The sequence below is a fragment of the Dreissena polymorpha genome, chromosome 1 (assembly GCF_020536995.1).
Source record: "Dreissena polymorpha isolate Duluth1 chromosome 1, UMN_Dpol_1.0, whole genome shotgun sequence".
Taxonomy (NCBI): domain Eukaryota; kingdom Metazoa; phylum Mollusca; class Bivalvia; order Myida; family Dreissenidae; genus Dreissena; species Dreissena polymorpha.
Window position 1 is genome coordinate 164,185,299 of NC_068355.1, and position 17,003 is coordinate 164,202,301.

General features: G+C 35.5%; 2 long non-coding RNA genes across 2 annotated transcripts; both read right to left on the reverse strand.

The window, feature by feature from the left end:
- Positions 1-4,146: 4,146 nt before the first annotated feature.
- LOC127858997 (uncharacterized) lies at positions 4,147-7,715 on the reverse strand. Its single transcript, XR_008039227.1, has 3 exons — positions 6,705-7,715; positions 4,826-4,904; positions 4,147-4,482 (listed from the first exon to the last, which is right to left on the reverse strand). It is a non-coding gene; the product is annotated as an uncharacterized LOC127858997 (long non-coding RNA).
- Positions 7,716-8,612: 897 nt separating this feature from the next.
- On the reverse strand, positions 8,613-15,757 carry LOC127859003 (uncharacterized). Its single transcript, XR_008039233.1, has 5 exons — positions 15,239-15,757; positions 13,066-14,079; positions 11,655-11,989; positions 11,127-11,191; positions 8,613-8,771 (listed from the first exon to the last, which is right to left on the reverse strand). It is a non-coding gene; the product is annotated as an uncharacterized LOC127859003 (long non-coding RNA).
- Between the last annotated feature and the right edge of the window lie 1,246 nt (positions 15,758-17,003).

The window sequence follows — 17,003 nt, forward strand, 5'->3', positions numbered from 1 at the left end:
CAATGCTACATCAGTATCATGTTCTGTTTATTCTTATTCTTCGTGGAACAACTTCAGATGACGAAACTTTACAATCAGAATTCACCCAGTTGAATAGTGTCTTTCCATTTTTTATGAGATTACCATGGACCGTGTTTGAACCAACATCTTAAACTTAACCTTAAAGCATATCATATACCTTATTTATATTACATGCACTTGGCTTTGAGCTATGCGTTATTAAATGTTCAATCATAACGCTCTCTGACTTTTCCGTAGAAAATATACCACAATTATTGTTGTTAAACTATAAATACAAAAGTAAAAAATACAAAGAGTGAGCAGAGCAAAGTACTCGATGGCAGTCGGTATAATGTCAATCACACAGTCAACAATGTGTGTAATTATTTAACAAGCTGCAGGAAGCCCATGTTTGACATTTGTATCACTTAGTGTGATATTGATCTCTGCGCAAGGGGCACAGGACTTACCGGTACGCATGACATGCCATCTCAACATGGTGAACATTTATCGTGAGTTATTTTCAAGTTACATCTTCAATAATTGAGGTGCAATCTGGACACGCTAAATAATGCTCATTTGACCTTTAACGTTCAAGTGTGATCTTTAACTTCGGGCTGGAGACAATGATCTAACACACATCGTCTTCACATGGCGAATATATTTGGCAAGTTATTAAAAATTATAAATGATGATGTAACTGTTTGGACTTGATTTTGAACTCTAAATGTGACTTTCAACCTCGTTTAGAAAAGATAAACATCCATATCCCGCCATTATTATCATTTTGACATAAGTGACCCCTGTGACCTTGACCTGGTGAATCCAAATTGAAAAATAGTTATATCTTGATGACGACCAATCACCACGTGAAATATGATAAAAAAAATAATATATATATGTTAGGAATAGTTCTTAAAATTCTGAAGGGTAATCAAGAGTGACAAAAGTGTGATGGAGGGCTAACGGACGGAAGGACAGTCAAAATAAAACAAAATGAGCTCCCATGTTCAATAGGGGAAAGCTATATACACTTTGAGACTTTTCTAACGCAAAATGTAATCAAATCAGTATAGCTACCTCTTTTAAACGGATTTTGTTGAAATTTGGACCAAGAATAATTTAACACATCTGATCATGCCTATAAATTTAATTGAAATTGACAAACACAAAAATATATAACTTAACACATTAAAAACACCACGTCAAAAGTCAAATTCTCAAAATCGTACAACTTAGAATGATATCAATGTGACAAGTCTTAAATATCACAAATTCGAGCGGCTTATACCTTCTATGTGCCCCCATGACCATAACACGTGTTTATGGTGTACTTAATAAACTACACGTATGGTTATAAGTTTATTATACATACATAATAAATATATAATCAGGCAACTTAATAGTGCGCGTGTATATGGTAAGCGCTAGCAATAGACTGAGTAGACTGTGGAGGCATGTATGTATATACTAACAGAGTGGCACGGCGTATGACTCATGCATTCAATATAAAGCCTATACTGTTACAAACGTATACACATCCCTTTTTCATTGAAGTCACGTAGTTAAGCATAACATATGGCGAGTTATTTCGCCACTCTGCCACAAGGGCACGTCCTAATTCACGCAGAGTGAGACTTTTTAACGCAACACTTTTCAAGCTTGAATATCTCAGTAATGAGTAAAGTTTTTGAAATGTACATGTAATCATTTGACCTCATTCGGTGCAATTTCACGTACACACAGATGAAACCGTTTCTACCCAACGTGCAAAAGCGTCCTATTGTCACGAATGAATGATTGTATCGTGAGCTTGCACATAATATAGTCAAATGATCACATCTACAATTTTAAATCAAAATCTTGACTCAGAACGGAGATGTTGTGCACCATGGAGATGCCGGAATCTCTTGACGATGACTGTTGCTGGTTAATTTGCTTTGACTGTAAATGCTTCCCGTACAAATTGAAGCTTGGCTATGAGCGTTTTCTGGAAATACAGTATTTCATGTGTCAAATGATACAACAATTTTCAAGACTTTTATTTTTTTAACATTTCCAAGGATCAAAGTACTGGTTGAACCCCGCAAGACACTTATTAGTGTGTCAAAATGGCATAAACTTTCATATAAACAAGCTTAAGTTAAAATATTTAACTCAATCCAAGTTGTAGCCACTAAGTCCCAGAGTTTGATAGCTTTTAGAAAGTTTTAGACGTTAAATGCAATCAAGCTAAATGGATAGAGCCCGGGGGGGGGGGGGGGGGGGGGGTAACTTCCCAAATTTTAGGGTAGGGGTGTCCCGCCGAGACTTCCGAAATGTGACTCATTTTAATACCGGAACTCTGATAAAGTAGACCCATTTTGATACAAGATTTTTGAAAAAGCAGACCCATTTGTATACAATACCATTGAGAAAGTGGACCCATTTCAATACAAGAATTTTGAATGTAACGATTTCGTCACTTAATATACGACGTATGTTAATATATGACGTCACAGTATCATCTTGGTCGATCAAGCAACAGATAAAAACAGTCAAGTTACTGCCCGGAGTTACTGCATCTTTCTCGCTACTGAAATTTACTTTTTTGATACCAATTTATATAGAAGAATGACATTTATCATACCCATTTTGATACTAATACTTTCAAATCTATATGCATTTATATACAAACAAATGTCTGATTTCAATACCCATATCTATACTTAGATGCTCAAAACCATACCCATTTCTATATTTTTTGTCGAAAAACACACCCCATAAAAACGGCACACCCTTACTTACCCGTATATAGGAAGTTACCTCCCGTGAGGTCACTACTGGATTTGAACATTTATAGACAGGGCTCAACTTTTTATAGGGGCAGGGCTCAACATTAACCTAAAAACCAACTTACCCTTCCGGGCAAGTACTTGCCCTGAACGTAAAGCCGCTTTCCCAAACATGAAATATCACATTAACTGTAAACCTCATATTTTTTAATAAACATCAAAATGATACACCACAAAACCTTTTTTTTGCACATTTAACAACATGATTACAGCAATTTAAGTCTAATTTAAGTCTAAATTAAATGCTCTTTGAGCTTTTTTGCACTTGCCTGGGCGGACAACTAGATTGTAAAATAACTTGCCCGGACCCAACTTTTCCTTGCCAGGGGCAATAGGACAACCATTAATGTTGAGCCCTGAGGGGTCTGATGCAAAGTCGAATACACATATTTTTTTTTATCGCATCTTGTCAAACTGACAGTATTGAATAATTTATCAAATTTACACTCTAAATCGGATATGCTAATTCTTGTATCAATAGGTCAACTTCCGAAAAAAACACTGTCAATTGTCGTTACATAAAGCATGCACAGGACATGATTGGTTAATATGTCCAGTGCTCATAATTTCGAGGAATATCAGAAGCTCAAAAACAGCGACCTCTTAAAAAGTGATTCCACAATTTGAAATCATCGAAATCAGCTGTTAATGATATTAAACTTATTATATAAGTATAGTGGGAAAACGTGTCATTATGTGTGGGGTTTTCTGGATGATTTAATAGTTTTTATGAATTTATGACAAACACAAGCTTGTGAATAATCTACACACATTTGTTCTTATATTTTTAATGCAGTGAAACATTAAAAATCGTATATTTTTTGCTAAAACCAAATATTCTTTCAATAATACAATTATTTACTCAACTAAAGCATATACAAAGTAGGTTTACACTCAACCCGTAACTAATTTGCAGTCTTGGTCGCCATGCTGTGCAGTCATCTGGTTAACTTTAAATGATGGAACTATATGTTAAGGAAAGTTCAAACATATAAGCGTGTTCTGTAGAAAATTCGTTTACAGCAAAACAATGGAGCAATATTTAAAGGTAAAGGAATTTTTCTTTCTGCATACATTTCGTTTATCGAGAAATATTTAGCAATAAGTGAAATATTCATACATTTTTATTAATGAAGCCCTGTTCGTAAGTCATTTTATTTACATATTATGATAAGACAATATTGAATTACTTGGTCATAGAGTTTTTTTTATATCTTTTTACAAATATTGTTAAAATAGCAATACTGTAATTTATGGAATAGCCTAACATAATTATTATACAAAGATCAGAAAGTACAATAAAAAAGCCGTCTTTTCTAAATTGGGATACTTATTATTTAGATAAAAGCATTAAAAGCATTTTGTAATACCATACCATATATTTCTTTAACTTGAAGTTACATGTTTGTTTGTTTATTAAACTATAATGCTGCCTTTAAATGTGCTTTAGAAGTGTCATTTGGGTCAGTCAATCTACTAATACAAATCTGTGAACAAGTTCCTTAAAAATCGAACACTTTCTTACTGCCATGACAACCCAAGCCCATGTGATCTTCAAATAGACCCCCAGATGAGTACTGGGGCAAGGTCAAGGTCGCGGTAGAGGATTTCATCGCAAGACACTGAGTGGTGTGAGGCGATCCATAACCTGGTTAGGAGAAGCAGAGTGAAAAAAAGAGCAATTAATCAAAGCAAACTTACATATATCAATATACAAACATATATTTTGAAACAAACATAATTAGTTAATATGCAAATCGTTGAGAATAAATCAAATGTATAAATAACATTTTTGTTTTCATACTTCTAATAGTTTTAATGTATATGCACCAGTGTTGTTGATGCATTGTGTCATCTACCATTACGATCTTACTCGGAAATCAACAAATATCGTCAATAACTCGATTAGGTTTCATTAAAACAATCCATATTCTGCCGACGTTTCTGAAAACTGCTATAACTAGGAAGCTCAAACATGGAAGGCAGCTTACTAGACTGCTGCTGCTGTTTTTGCTGCTATCCTAGCGTGACTTGGTTTCTGAGATACAGCTGGACACTGACCATGAACAGCTGAAAAACAAATATACATTGAAAAAATGGTTTCCATGAAACAAAATTTATATATTTTGCAATAGTTCTTTCATTTAAAAACATAAAACATAGATCACAAGTGTTGCAAGTGATTTTATGTTTTTTTTTGTTTAAAAAAAAAACTATTCACACATCTCAGTGCAACTGTGGGCACTTAATAAACCTGAATAAAATATAAGTTACACAGCCTCTGAATTCACATGTATGGTGAGATACAGAGACAGTAAATAAATATTGCGCAATAGAGTGACTTGGCTAATGAAATAATTAGAGATTTGTCACAAAATGACAACTACCCTCAACACACACTTCACGGGGTTTACACAATTGAAGTTTCAATTTAATCATTTGAGAAATGTAGATGTTGTTTGATGCAAATATTGTATTTATATGCAGACAAAATGCCCTTTTGACCGACCAACTGACATAAAACTGAATCCATTATAACAACTCTAAAATTTGGTTTTTGGTTTTAATTACTATAAATTCACATCCCCAACTTGCAGGTCTTGTTGTTCTACTGTTGCTGTGAGATAGAGATGTTCAGAGATAATTGAAACCATGGGTGCATCATCAACCTCCCCCCACGACTGAGGCTGCTGCTGAAGCCCAGTTGGTACTGTATTGACATTCGGCCTGAAATCCGATTTCCCTTAAGTTTTACGTTTGGCGCCGTCGCACTGTTCATTAGCTAGGCGAAGTTTTCAGGAAAGGGTGCCTTGTTCATTGACATATTGTCCCATGAAATTAAATATCACACAAGTTGCATCAGCAGAATATCATTCTATTCATCACTACAAGGTCCTTCATTTAGGGATATCTAAACAACGCTCCCAAAGTGGGGAGCGAACCCGTAAACTCCGGATCGCTCTTGCGAACACCATATCCTCTACATTTTATTTCATTAGGGGAGGTGGATTGTATCCCCACATAAAACAATATATCATAATTTCAGTAATAGTAATAAAGTCAGTAAGTAAACCTTCTCTATTCAAAAGACCTCTACACAAATAAAAATGTGTTGGCTATTTTGGGGAGAGGAATGTTATCCTCACATTAAACAATATTTCAGAATGTCAGTAATAGTCATGAGGTAAGTTAACCTACTCCTACTTTTCCTGGATTAACTGGCTAAAAGAAACTTACTGTATATACTTCTGCCAGAAACTGACAATTGTCCTACTAGAATCAGAGGTATAAAGAGAACCAGATGTAAACAGAGATTGGCCATTGAAATAATTGACCATTGAGCTGGTAAAACCGGGCTTAATGCATGTAAAAAAGTGTCGTCCCAAATCAACCAGTATAGATACTAATATCATTCGACAAAGGCTATTTTCAACTGTTCTCGCAAGTCAGAACAAATCACAAACCAAAATATGGCTCCGTCAGTCTTAATGTTGTATGTTGAATGTTAAGGAGAGCGCTTGCAGACAAACGTACTGATGAACGGACCACCGTCGGATGAATGTAAGGACGGACAGGCAGTCGGATGGAAGGATGGACAGTTGAACAGACGGACAGTCGGTCTGACAGAAGGACGGACAGACAGATGATCAGACCGGCAGACGGACAGGCGGGTAGGCGAGCAGGTGGAAAGGGCGGCAGGAAAGCAGGCAGGCGGGCGGGCGTTCTCGGGCGGGAGGGCGCGACAGACAGACAGACAGACAGACTTGAGAATTTTAATAAGTAATTGTGGAAAATGTAGACTTTTTGAGATTAGGAATGGGGATTAAGTTCGGCCCTAACCTCGACAAAAATAACACTGTAAGTTCTCACCTGAAGTTCATGAACCTGAGACGACATGCTGGCCTCGCTGATATTGCTAAGGGGCAAGTTTGAGTTCTGATTAATGTCGGTTTGAGAGTCAAAGGGTGTTCTGGACCACACAACAAAACTTCTTTCCTTTTTCGAAGCCCTCTCAAGCGTCGATTCAATGTGATGCTCTTTGGGCTCGTAGTGCGAAGTGTTCGTAACAAAACCGGAGGTGTTTACTTGTATCTATTTGTTTCTGATGTTGGGCGGAATTCGCGTCTGAGGCACACCCCATGTATCGTGCTCTGGGTGTTATCAACAAAGTCATTACTGCCTTTCTTTGTCAGCAACAGCGTCAAAAGCGCGTTCTCTTTTGACAGTTTGTGAGTTTGGACGCCTTAAAGGACAAACCGTGACAGTCCGCAGCGCTACTACTGTCCAAACTATCAACAGCATAAGTATCTACCTTGGAAAGCTTACACTTCTGAATTAATCGTTTCAATTGTTCATTGATTTTCTACCGTTCCTTGGGGAATTTATGTTCGTCCCATAAATAATGGCACAAGTTATTCATCTTTTAATTCTTCGTGATATTCGTTGTGATGTCCAACAGAAATAACTGATTCTAAACGTTACCATAACTACTGTTTCAATTTCTTTTGTCGGTAACAATCTGAGTGTGGAAAGATCGACGCGGACATTGCGGTTGTTGAGAACAGCGCGTGAAAACTAGACGTGCTCAGAATTTCCGGCAGAATGGAATTGTTCAACGATACTGACCCTGTTAGGCCAGAGGTAACTGCAGAATGCAATTGTTCAACGATACTGACCATTTGAGGCCAGAGGTAACTGCAGAATGTAATTGTTCAACGATACTGACCCTTTGAGGCCAGAGGTAACTGCAGAATGCAATTGTTCAACGATGAGGCCAGAGGTAAAGGTGCAGGAGCTTTGGGTCAGAGGGAGGGGAAGGGCTGTCCTGGACTGGGGCTCTTGCAGGCCGGACAGGCCCTGTTGTTGGGTCAACTCGATGTCAATGCTTTCCTGAAAACAACAACAGCACATGGGTGATATGGACTTTGTAACAAATGTTTAGATTACGATCTATAACAAACTTTACCTCTTGATTTGATATGAAGGTTTTCAACAGCAAAACTTCATGATCATATCAATGAATTTCTAATCTGGCATTTCATGGTTTCTTGTCGTAAGCATGAACATTAATACAATTAAACCATTTCGTATTAAAACATTAAAAGTGTTAGCTAAGGTTATACTAATCTGTAAATTCATCATTAATATTTTTACTTTACTTTCAGAGATGTAATTTCATAAGCCATTATGTGGCTCTTCAATATAAGAAAGTGTCGTCCCAGATTAGCATGTGAAGTCCACATAAGCTAATCAGGGAGGACACTTTCTGACTAGACTGGATTTTCATAAAGAGGATACTTCTTTTAAACAAAACATACCTTTAAGAGGAAAGTGTTGTCCATCATTAGCCTGTGCGGACAGGACAGGCAAATCTGGGACAACAATTTAAGCACATACATTAAACTCTATTTTCCCACAGCTTATTTGTCTTTTTAGCCAATTTTTTCCTGCATGACAAAAAAGCAAAATTATCTTGTTAAACATTTAATATTTTTGAATTTTACTCATTCTATTCATCACTTACAATGCCTTCACATATGTTTTATTGTTAATATATGTTTCAATAGCTGGGTTGCAACAATTAAATTTTAATGTCTCCCCCAAGTTGCAAAAACACACACACAATTTTTTACAGGGCCTTTACAGATCTTTGATTGTTAAAATGTGTTTAAATTCACAATAGACAACAGTTCCAAAGTAAATCAACATGTAACAAAAGTTGTAAGACATAGTAAAAATAAATTAAAAATAAAACACAATTAAGGGCAACAACTTACTGCTGGTACTGATCTACAGTTCTCTCCCTTGCAAGTGTCAGCTCAAATGTCCTTCATGATGCAATACGCGGACATGGAAAGGCCGCGCCCCCCTCACATCGCTTGACTTTGATACGGGTGAGATGTTCACTAGATAGTTGTCGTCTGTGCTGAGCATTTGCTGTAATATTGAGCGAACCAATATGAAATATTATGGCCCAGTCAGTCTTTTAAAATAGTAAGTTGGTAATACACCAGCAATTTATTTGCCAAATTGAAAAAAGTATCTGTACCACACCAATTGGGAAAATTAGCGTAATAATATCTAACATCGGGAAAATTCCTTGCGTGATATCTTCAAATTTGGGAATTTTAGGTCTTTCTAATTTCACAATACCCATCAAAATATTCTTTTACATGCGTTTTTGCTGAAATTTTCAGTGTCAGTGCTTATTTTATTAGTCCACTATCATGTAATGAAGTGCCTATTACGGGTAATTTATGAAGAAGGAAAGAAAAGGCTGTCCACATACACATGGGAGTAAAATTATGGTACAGGCCACTTGCCCTTAATAACTACCAGCTGACAACACTAGTTTGCCTGTACTTTGACGACGCCTATAAATCAATATTTTCACAGTTACCAATACCAAGACAATATTTTTTCCAAGTATATTTTAAACATTAACATTGTTTGATATGATATTTTGTGAAAAAAATAAGTCTCGAATTTTTCATTATTGTGAAAAAATGAGTAGCCAACTCTTTAAAATTCGCAACATTCTTTAAATTGGGAAATTTTGAGCTACTATTAGTATCGCTCAACAATTATTTTTAATTTGCATTTACATGTACACCATTGTCTCAATTACCACTTTTTAATCATATTTGTTTGTTATACCATATTTGTTCTAATTAGAATTTATAAATACCAAAAGACTGGAAGCGGACGAAACTTGAGCCATATTCCTTTAAAACTGGGCTTAATGAATGTGTGAATCATCGTCCCACATTAGCCTGTGCAGTCCTCACGGGCTAACCTGAGACACCACTTTCCACCAAGACTTGTTTTTTGTTTAGAAGACATTCCCTTTAAAGTGGAAAATATCATCCCTGATTTATCTGTGTGCGCACTGCAAGGCTTATCTGTGAATGGCACTAAAATGCATTAAGCACTCTTTTCCCATAACAAGGAGCACCTGGTATAATCTTGTACAACTCGTTAACAGACGGTAGGGGGACTTACTTTCAGCCTCATTGTTAGAAAATAGGGCTTTATAAAAAGTGTCTTCCCAGATAAGCCTTTACAGACACACAAGCTAATCAGGAACAACACTTTCCGCTAGACGGAAATTTTCTTTAAGAAGAGACTTCCTATATACGAAACATTCAATAAATGCGGAACCTTTTCGTCCCTGATTTGCCTGTTCAGACTACACAGGCTAATCTAGGACGACACTATACGCACATGCATTTAGTCCAATTATCCCAGAGGGAGGCACATATGTTTCTTGAAAAACACTCAATAACAGACTGGAAGCAGACTTAACTTGAGTTTTGGGAATAAGGCCGTGGTCCTTCTAATATTTGACAAAAAACAATAACACTCACTATATACATACCAAGAACTAAACACCTCCTCGCAAAAAGGATCTATACAACCAAGGCATTACAAGCTTGATTAAATATCTCACAACTTTATTAAAACTCAAGGCCTGCATGGGGATTACATAAATTCTCGAGTTGTTGGGTAACTGACGTTTATGTATAGTTAAGTTGGAAAGCATCGAGCTGGAAAAGGTTTTGAGTTATTGATCCTCAAGTAAAAGAAGTCGTGCTGTAAACAGAATACAAAAGAAAAGATGCCATTTTACCTTCAGTGAAATCATATCATTATCGTCCACTTCATCTTTAACATTCTTATTAAACATGTAACACTGTAAAATCAGTATAAGTCGTGGGACAATATTTTTTGTTTGTTTTAAGGGTGAACCGATCCACAAATGAATCACAAACTCACGGGAAAATAACTGACACAAATACCTCAATTATTTTTCCAATTTGAAAAATCCACCCATTAACTAATGTGTACGTGTAAGTCTTTTTTAACCACACAATTTCACGTGGAGGAATATAATTGATTTCAAAATATACAAACAATTGAAGAGGATATTTTACCTTATGTAAATTCATACTGTTCTTTTCCACCTCATCTTTTTTTGCGTTCTAAATAAGCAGGAAAAACACAAGCAGGCCTTTTCCTGGCGTAGTTATGGGTCTGTTTAACGGACCCATACCCAAAGCGTTTTTTAAAAAGTGCCTTATATCTCAATTTTATTTCAATTAGATCTAACAAAGTATATGACTTTCATAATATGATTTTATTCCTACAATTTGAAGTATTAGACAGATTTATATTAAATTCGTTTTTCCCAAATCAATTGACTTTTCGCGCTTAAAAGTTCCAAATCCCAAAATTGCATTTTTCCCACAAAATTGCCAAGAAAAGGCCTGATAATTAAAGCGTCCATGTTACCTTCTGCGTATTAAGGTCATTCTTGTCCACCACATCCTCAGCATTGTTGCTTGACTCAGTAGCCACTGGAACAGCAGAATAGCTTGATGTTTTTCATGTATGTATATTTAGTACAACTGTTTGATATTTTATAAAGAGTATTTATCAAGATACATTCCTTACATAACATGGTTTATATTGAAATGAAAGTCTAAAAATAGCATTAGGTGCTGTGTACATGGCAGTGCTAACATTAAATGTACAGTAACTGTTGAAAGGATTTATTTTTAGTCCACAGTTCAAAAAACTTTTAAATTAAAAGACAATTATGAAACCATTGTTGTAACAAAATAGCATAATACATCATAATAGTTCTAATTTTAAAAGAAAACTTCACATTGTGTAAGTTAATAACAATATGTGTACACAAATTATTTGCATATGCAATTACACACACGTTGTATAGTAATATAACACACTACAATGTTCTTATGTTCAACAAAAAATGTCATTAAAATATTAATCACTAATATCATAATTAATACATACATGTACACGTTATTCCACCGTGAACACCAGTATGTTGTTCCTCCATGCCTGTCCCACAATTATGGAGGATGTAGTGCTGCTGTAGCAGACTGATCATGGGTACACCACTCCATCCCTCCCTGTAGCCAGAATGGCCAGCTTATTCCTCCCCTCCCAGTCTACCTGTAGTATAGTGTGGGACAGGCCTCCACAGACCAGCACCTGACCTGCAGGGGTCACATGTACACCCTCTCGGCCTCGTAGTTCTTGGTCTGTGAAGGTAGCCAGGAGTGTTCCATCCCTGGCCAGGATGAGGAGCTTGTGCTGCCAGTAGTTGATAATGTACAGCTTGTCACCTGTGGGACTCACAGCACACTTGTATACTGCAAAAACAGAGTAACATCACGATATTGAAATACTGTAAATGTTAAATAATGTTATTAAACATACCGCAGCGATATTGTATCACGCATATGTTGCTATAAATAAGCCTTATAACATCCAAAATTTATGCATACATTCCAATAATGTAATAGTTAAGAGTGACATTAAACTTCAGTAGCAGTGTTATCATGTCAAAGTTTGACAAGTTGAAATGCGACCGGTGAGTTAGAAATGAAGTGTACATTTTTTTACACAGATGGAAGCAACTACACATACGGAAATAATTGCACAGTTCAATAAACACGTATATATTATGTTACTATGTGCAGCATGAATAGATTTCCCACACATGTACACATGTGATAAAATGTACTGACATGAAAGAAATTGACAAAAGCAGACATAATTCATACATGTGCCGTGTTACGACGTTATTTGTGTTTTTCAAGTGTTTATAACAAGAAAACAGTTATTGACACTTTTCTAGCTAGTTTCTTACCGAGCCAATTACAACAGTAAAATGTTAAAATGAATATAATAATATAATTAATAAATACATATCTTTGAACACTTCATAAAATAATACAACCACAATATAAAGAGTACCTATTTTATATGGTGTTATGAAATTGTTCAATTTATCAAACATATTGTACACGTACAATGATTTAACAACCACAAAAATGAAGACAAGGTCATAAAGTGTCTCTTTCCCAGGAACTCAGTTTCTATTTATAGACATGTCATGAAGTGACAGTCAAAATACTTTTTTACTCACGCTTATAAATCAATAATTCTGAAACTTCTTTTGGCTAATGTGGGCACATATAAATTATTGAACAATTACTTTATAATACATCAGGGGGTTTTCTACTATGTAAAAATGGCCTTAAAACGGACTCGATCCCGAACCAATTTTGTAAAAAGATGATACCAATTAAAAAAAAATATATTTGTTTTTTATTTTTAGAAATAAGTGTTTAATGATTATTACATCTGATTTTTATTTAATAATCATCTAACAAAGTATATAACTATAATTATATACCAATACATCCATGCTGTAACTGAAACTTCCTGCCTAGGACAAGCTGGCTTTGGGTGACTGTGATAAACTGGACCTCATGTATGTTACGTAGTTTATCCACAGTCATTGCAACCTTATTTGGTGTGATCAAACACATGTCCCATGGCCTAACTGTCACACCACAGTGACTCACCACCTGGTACTGCTGGTTCAGCAGCTTGACTTTTTTTTATTAACCCAGTCTGAAACGAGGACCTGCCTATCTGGGAGAGCACAGATGGCTGTGATAAAGCATGTTCCTGAATCACTTGGTATTCTCACAGTGTGCTCAGACATCCCCTGGACAGTGAACACATGGTTATGCAAAACAATTCTCACAAGACCTGATAGTTAAGACAAGTACTGTTCAATGTCAGTGTTAGCTTTCATACTCTCTGTCAGCCTTCCCAGACCTAATAATTTGACAACGTACTGCTCAGTGCCTTGTTTAGTCTGGTTTAATACCGAACATTCAAGTTTAACACTGTTCTCATTCAGGTATGATTCAACTTGTTGTATTTTGTCCATGCATTTTCGACTAGCTATAATGCAGAGTTTCTTTTTGTTGTTGTCACTGCTGTATAGAAGTAGTTCATAGAGTGCTTTTAATTCATGATGATGACGGATGCAGGTTTCAACACCAGTCTTGAGAGAATCTTCAAGTCTTAATAGTGTAATTTTTCTTCATTCAAAGTAATATTCTCTATATCAAACAAGGTGGAACGCATTATTTCATGGATTTTGTTTTGCTCAACTTTAGGTATTTTCTTTAAAGCTCTCCTCACAATTTTGTCCATAGAGGATTTAATTGTGTTTTTCATTTTCTGTACCATGAGTTCTTGCCCCTGGTATGAACTCTTCAGATCCTCGATTCCAGACTCACAGCAACTCTGCAGTTTCCTCGGTTTTCTCATATTGATCAGGAGCTTCTCAAACAGGTCTTGTAGGTCTGCTGCCTGTTTCTTTGCTGAGGTAAGTGTTACTTTTTGGCATTTTCTGAAACACAATAAATAATGTCAGTGATTTTGTGGAGGTTTGTTGGCTATGCTATATGGTATGTATTGTCCATGATGAAAATCGTGACCAGTTACTTCGGAGACTGATATTTGCCAACGGGTGTTATCCTCGAGGAAATTGTTAATAATATCGTAAAACAGTTATTATGAGAGGAAAAGTGTTTTAACAAATCATAATTATAATTGAATCAATTGCACGAAACTGTATTTTGTTATGAGTTCTCAAATGAGCATACTTTAATGTGTAATCCGAAACCCGATTTATGTTAACGCAATGGTAACAAGTTGTAGCTTAAATTTTGAAGCTGCTTTGTTGGTCCTTTGTCACGATAAAAAGAAAAGACGTATATGTTGGTCATGTATAACGTCTTATCTTGAGAATGGGAAACGTGTTTTTAGTGCATTAAATTAAAAATTATATCACGAATGATTTAAAAATTGACATTTCCTTAATTAAGTTCAACTCACACACTAAGTCTTTATAGTAACGGCCCTTTAGATAAGTTACTAATCAACCAGTTAATTCACTGTACGCTGATAAAACAGAAAATCCAGATAAAACTGGATTTACTCGATCAAAATACTCGATTAGACGTGCAATCCTATGAATAAAATCAATCACAGTCGGAGCGTCACAGTTGAACGCTGAGGCAATTTAGATGTTATCTATAAGGATGCGTGGCGGCTTTTGCCTTTGAAAAGGGCAAAGTGGCGCTTCAAAAAGGCGGCATGGCGAAGAGCAACGCAATAAGGGCCTGGAAAAAAACACTTAGTCTACTTTATTTTAAGAAACCTACAGAATCACCCTACAATGTGCCATACTACCTACGTTGTATGAACAGCTTGTCCTAATTTGGAGCCGGACCACAAATCTATTGAAAACCATAAGACCATACTTAATATAGCAAATTTAAACCAAGAAGCGCCATTAGCAGAATGTATGTAAACACAATACATACTAACCTCGCAGTTTCACACATGAGTACATTGTCAGTAATTTGACTATTAACGTCTGTATAAACCAGAGGAACAATTTTAATTCCTGAAGAATAAATGGACCCGAGCAAAAGATAACTAGTCTGACAAATAAGAAAAAACTCAAATTATGTTGTTTTCAAGGATTGTTAATGTTAAAATACCTGTGACTTAAGGAAACACATTTTGAGCAGCACAGCTAACTGTGATCTATGCAGACCGTCTCTAGTTGTTTATGACTGTGTATTCCACACATTAGTATAACAGCCTCCAACTCCTTTGAGACTGGCCAGTTTCTCATATTTTCCAGGTCGTACTTTAAATGTTCACTAAACAAATAATCATGATATAACTCATAGCACTCCCTACAAAAACACTGTTGTCATTTTTCACAGTAATACACTGCATATTCTTCGATATTCTTGTTTTTCTTGCATAATACACAACAGAAGAAGGTAACTCTATCAGACTGTGTCGCCATTTTGTTTACAAACTTTCAATTAAGTAATATAGAGCACGTGTATTCGACTTAAATGTAAATCTAAACTCCCTTAATGAAATAACATAGATGTGTTGTCACTTTCATAGCCCAGTGTCCACAGTGCAACAACAGAAGTATTTTAACCTCAATGTAACATGCACAATCTACAAATGACTTCCAACATTAAATTACCTCTAGATAAGCTCTGAAAACTTTATACCTGCTATATCACGTGACACAATGTTTGGTCAATATGGAGAGTCACCAAGGTTTAAAGGGATTTATTCAAACTTTTCTGTGTATCAGATAGACTTTTGATTTAAAGAAAAACTTTTATATTTTTTTTTTAAACAATGTGATATTGAATCTAGAAATTTGAATAATTAAGGGACTTGTATGAGATAAAGTCAGTCAAGTATATCCATTATCATTCACAGCTCTTAAAGGGACACACTAATAAACCCAGCCTACTTGTAGAAAATGAACAATACAATTTAAGATTTGGGGAAATTTAAATGTAAAAGACCTGTCAGCATTTGTCTTTTCTCTACTTTGAGGTAGTTATATTATAATATATTATAATATTGCTTGACATCAATGCGACAACTAAATAAATACATTTATATATTTTTTTATTAAAACAGAACTTTAGTAGATGTTTATAAAAACTAGACCGTCCTATTTCATGCTCATATCCGTAATCATATTCAACAAACCTTGTGTATCACAGCTCTGCTCTTCAAAGTTCCAGTCAAACAGTACGAATAGGTTTCTTCTTAAGAAAGTCTTTTGAAATACAAAGAGTTACAACTTTTTGAGGAACGATGAAATAAAGTTACGAACAAGTGTCAACTATATCCCTTCTTTTTAGAAAAAGATTTAAAAATATAGCCTCATACAGTAAATATTTCAGATCATCATTGTGCAAATTCAGGAAGATGCAGCAATAATGGGTGCAAAAGATCCATATTGCATAGCTTGGATGTTTATGTGACTGCTAAAAATATTAATCAAACTAGAAACGCCCGTCAGAGAGAAAATATTAATAAAGTTTAACAATATAAACCCGATGGCCTATGTATGTAGCCCAAAACAGTGAAAGTGTGTCGGATGACGTAATTTAGAAGAGATGAAAATCCAATATAATTAAAGGGACAGTACTGTGAAATAAACAAATGAAAATATTAAAGGAACAGTACTGTAAAATCAAATTGCCAATAAAGCCAGCTATGTCTATTTAATATTTTAGAATCGAACATATAAACATAATTAAATAAAGAGCAATTGGTTGAAATACAAGATGTCTATTTAATTGGACACTGAGAGTTGACAGAGGATATAGTGATTGCCTTTAGAAAGCTGGAGGTCCTGAGTTTGATCCCTATTGTGGGAGTGTTCTCACGGATTGTACTCTGGAAACAGACTAGAGAGCCTAACAATAAGCCTTA